This window comes from Uranotaenia lowii, chromosome 2 (genome assembly GCF_029784155.1).
Source record: "Uranotaenia lowii strain MFRU-FL chromosome 2, ASM2978415v1, whole genome shotgun sequence".
Classification (NCBI taxonomy): domain Eukaryota; kingdom Metazoa; phylum Arthropoda; class Insecta; order Diptera; family Culicidae; genus Uranotaenia; species Uranotaenia lowii.
In genome coordinates, this window is record NC_073692.1 from 269,978,743 (window position 1) to 269,983,616 (window position 4,874).

The window sequence follows — 4,874 nt, forward strand, 5'->3', positions numbered from 1 at the left end:
TTAGATCTGGCAAGCATTGCCGTGGCTTGCGCAGTACCGAGGTCTCCTTAGGGTGACCAGACCGATGTCTCTGATCGTTGCCTAGGATAGAGGTTTTTGAATTTTTCATGAATCGGCTGTCTCCGATTCATGAAAAATTCTTCCGTTGCGGTAGTGTATGTAGCGTTATAATTAAGTATTTGTGATTATTAAGTAATGAGCGTGCAGTAATTGTATTAATTCGAGCCAAAAATAACTGTTTAGAATTGAGAGTGTAAAATGTCAAACGTACACGTGCAACAAAACAAAAACAAGGAACAACGAAAACAACAATCAACGAATCGACCCGACACCAGCAGCAGAAATAAGTTGTCTAGTTCGACTCGACATTGCTGCTAAAATTCTTGCGGTCAGCAGCCTGCCATTCCTTCGCGTCCCAGTGCCGCTGTTAACACAGGAGACAGGAATTTAGGATTCTAGAAGGCTTTGAGGTGAGAACAATAAATTAACCTTGCTGATTCGGAAACAATCAGGCGTCTCATCAACTCTCAGGCATCTGGACACGAGCACAGCGTAAATGCGGATGGAGGAGCTCGAGGGAAATAAAAGGAACAAGAAGGCGAAAGAAACTAACCGAACAGAAGGGTGAGTGAACGAAATTTTGATTGTCCTCGCAAAATTTTGTCATCATAACGTCGTTCTTGTAGGACACAAGCAAAGCTCTCAGCTGAGCATTCATCAGACCGATTGTGGAAGCCAGCAATACGGACGAACAACGACCCCCAGTGGGTGAGTAAAAAAGTTGTAGTAAGAGCAAACGCACCAATAAGTGAGTATACGCGGCCCGGTTTTGCTCATTTAACCGGACCGGTTTTGGGATACACACTCTTTCGTGCACCGGGCGGTAGCATAATTATTTTTAAATTTAGCATTGCACTGAGAAAACTTTTGAGGAAAATCTAAATCTTAAATTAATACGTACCGAGTAAAGTTTTGGAGGCGTCAGTTTTTTGCTGAAATTTCGATGAATTTTGGTCTTAAAAGGGCCTGGGGGTGTTGGCAGTTATTTGACGGGATAGCTGCTATCCGTATCGTGACGTCAAAGTCTACATCCTGGTTGAACATGCCATACAGCAGCAGCAAGGCCAAGCAGCTTCGAACACCAGCAATCGGGTCCGATGACGGATGCAGCAAGAACTTCCGAGCAGGATGTTTGCTTCGCTTGGCCTCGTCATCATATCTATAGGACACCGCTTTCAACCGGTAGTGGTTGTAAAGCGTTGAGTTTCCCTTACGGTGTTTCCAATTCCGTGTCACCCGTTTGCTGGATTGTGATTAAAAACTTATTGAATTGTAGGACGACTTGATTGAATAAAATAAGTTCAGATAAGAATATATTTTCGAATTAAGCTCGATTTTGCTTTCAAAACGCCGGGCACTTATATTTCCTAACCCATGGACCCGAAAAACAAAATTCAACAAACCAAACAATTCAACTTTATTTGTTTATTTTATTTATTTTAAAATCATAATTTTCTAAAAAATCTTCAACTTCTTTTTCTATCCAACGTGCTGATTGAAATAATTGCTGCTCCGAAAAACTGGGTCCCATTAGTTGCAAACTTATTGAGAGACCTAGTTTCGAAAGCCGAATCGGTAGGGACAGTACTGGAATGCCACCCATATTGGCCGGTTGGATACAAAAATCCTGCACAGCGCACTGCATGGTCTCGATTATTATTACTCCGAGAAACTCCGAGTGACCATTTTTGGTCACAACCCGCATAACTGAATATCATACACTGAATCTTCAATATCATTTAATGGTGATCACCGTAATAGTGACTATACGTTTTATCGTCCTCCAATAATCTTGTTTTCATAAAGTTTCCGTTCTTGATGCGCCTCCGCTATATATGAAACGGAAATTATTACTGGAAGATACAGTTTGTGGTCTTGAAAATGAATTCGTGGAATCCGATTTGTGTCTTTGCTGTGATTGCATCATTCACAAACAAAGTATAAAATGGCGTGCTCTAGTTGGCTCTTGCACAACATCGGTTGAAATGAAAAGACGTTTCCTCTCGAAATTTTAACATTCCAGATAAATAGTGTCAACAGAAGGAAGCAGTATTGAAAACAGCAAATATTCATACTATGGTGGTAAGTACTGGTTTCCCACGAAAGGAACGAAATCCGCTGATACAAGCTTCTTCTATATTCTTCCGCGATTAAAATATTTTTCCTTTCGCGGAAACTTGTCTAATTTCCAATTTTTAAATGTTTTCACCTGTTTCTATTTTATTTCAGATACTTTGCAAGCACAGCGCAATCTCCGGCTGTAGGTGGCTACAGTATACACAAACCGGAAGATGATATTCGTTAAAATCGGTTCAATTCTAAACTTTCCAGTGCCGTCATCCCTCTGGAGAGGTGGAGAATATTTCCGAGGTAAGATGGACATCCAACATTAGTTTAAATTTAGGAGTTGCTAAAAAAAACTGATTTCAGCTCTTTTCCGGGGCGGGATTCCGGACACGCACCGACGATGGCATCCTCCAATTCCAGCGGCGATGACTATTACGGGCAGCATGGTCCGCGAACGGGAACGTATCCTCGCGATGACACCGGAGGAATGGGCCTGGCGTGCTCAGTGGCTCAAAGATCAGCAACTGTCGCCCAATGAGCCGCGGCATGTGCCGGAATATTGAACAGCTAGGAAAAGCTGGATTGATTGCGTTTTTCATCTATGCCGGAGCTTACTATTTCAAGTACAATCAACATGATTGGACCCGCAAGGGTGACTGGCAAGTGATACACTCTCGCAAAGCCGTTTTCCCCGGTAATGAATTCTATCCCAATTTTTTCAGCTTTCCAGAACGCAAGATTATGCTGCTCGTGGATTCAAGCAGTCGGCGGTTAAAATTTTCGGTATCTTCTTTTATTAGGTAGATTAACAAATAGGTGCTTGGGTTATGTCTGGTTAAATGAACGAATCTCTTCAATTTAAGGATTGCCTAATTAGACCTACTATTGAAGACAAAAATGCTCCAGATGATTCAAAACTAAATGGGAATAAAAAGCCCCACGAAACACTTTTTGCAACCCCGTACGCAGGGCCGAAGGGGCCACAGTAAAAACCCAATGGCTTCCGACTCGCAGCACAGGTTCCAGTTCCGGTAGCATGTTCACTCGAAAGATTGTTCCGGATATTCTCCATCTATTCATGTGTAATTTATGTTTGTAGAATAATGTGTATGCTTCCTAATTATAGTTATATTTTTTTCATTTTAGGGTAACAATCACCTGTACCATCTGGCTATTGGCACTGGCTCGCTCTAAATGTGAAAAATTCATTACTGCAGCTGAAGATGCAATGGTTTAGGAATCTAGAGACAGGTTTGATTTCGTTAGACGGGAACAGTACAAGGAAGAAGCGGCTATCGTGGAGCTGTTCAAATCGATTGTTACCCAGCTTCCCTGTGCCTGCTAGCCTTGCCTTTGGCTCATTCTTCATCCCATGAAGATGTTGCTCGTTAGATACGCTGAGGGATCTCGAAAGCGCATAATATACGGATAAACATCAAGGTAAACGCAATATTTTATACATGAAGTTTATGTTATTGGAATCAGAATACGAACTGAAAACAAGATTAAAATATTTTCATTTAAATTAAAATTTTAACTACAGACACTATATCAATTAAAACTCGGAAGTAGAATCAGAATAAACTACTCAAACGTCTATCAAAACTTTAAGTGCAATTAAAATAGTTATTATAAAAATTTCACGAGTTTTTTAATTTTATAAATACTATGATAAGTGTCTATAATATAATATTTTGTTACGCAATAGTGAATAGTAACTATGCAAAATTGTTGATGGAAGGAAATCGTTTAAGAATACAAAAGTCAATCAAATTTTAAAAAAAAAGAAACTGGTTAACTTGCAATTAAAAATCTGAATTTAAACAAAAAATCAGATGTTCTTCCCAGGATTCTAAATCGAGAAACTGATTCAAAGGTCTCAGTATTATTTAAAAAAAGAATAATTTACAATAATTATAAAAATTATATTATATATATATTTGTAATGAAAACATGAGAGATTTCATACTACACTTTTTACATTTCTAGAAATCTACATTATCAATTAAAATTGGATTTGAACTTCAATGGACAAAAACGGCCCTCTTTTCGATATACTTGCGGTCTTCGAAGTTCGAACAACAAGAATGCGAAGCAGCCATTTATGCATGAAAGCGTCCAACCAAGGCAGAGTAACATAATCCTAAAAGAACGAAGGTCAAAACTCTATCAGTTCTTTAGTCCAGCCACCTTAAAATGGGAATCTAATTTGGATTTTATTGTAGTAAGAAGTACAACGAATTTTTGTAATTCGTCACGAAACTTTTACATTTATCATTGTAGGCAAAGGTGCTGAATATTGGTGAGGTTTTGAGGGAAAATCTTTTTTTAATTTATAAATAGTGTCAAGAATAAGCATGTAAAACTGATAAAGTTTCAATAGAAATAAAATTGATAAATAAAAACAAATCTTTAGTATTATACATACATACAAAATGTCTTATTATAGTATTATCTTTGTTTGAGGATACACAGTATCGTCCGAATTGTTTAAAATTGATGATAAACTGAAGATAACACGTATTTTATCGCTAAACGATTCTCAGAAGATACGTTGTACCATCAGAAATCTTTAAAGTGAAAGATAAACTAAAGATAACACGTATGATTTTGATTGTGAATTGAGTAGAAAAAAGCAAAAAAATCGAATGGTTACTCTACTTAACGACCTGTTCACTGTATCGTTAAGTGCGTCCAAACGATTCCATTGCAAGGAAAAAATATCAGATAAATCGTACATTAATAAT

At 38.1% G+C, this 4,874-nt stretch overlaps 1 pseudogene; it reads left to right on the forward strand.

The window, feature by feature from the left end:
- Positions 1-353: 353 nt before the first annotated feature.
- On the forward strand, positions 354-4,478 carry LOC129744177 (uncharacterized; annotated as a pseudogene).
- Positions 4,479-4,874: the final 396 nt, after the last annotated feature.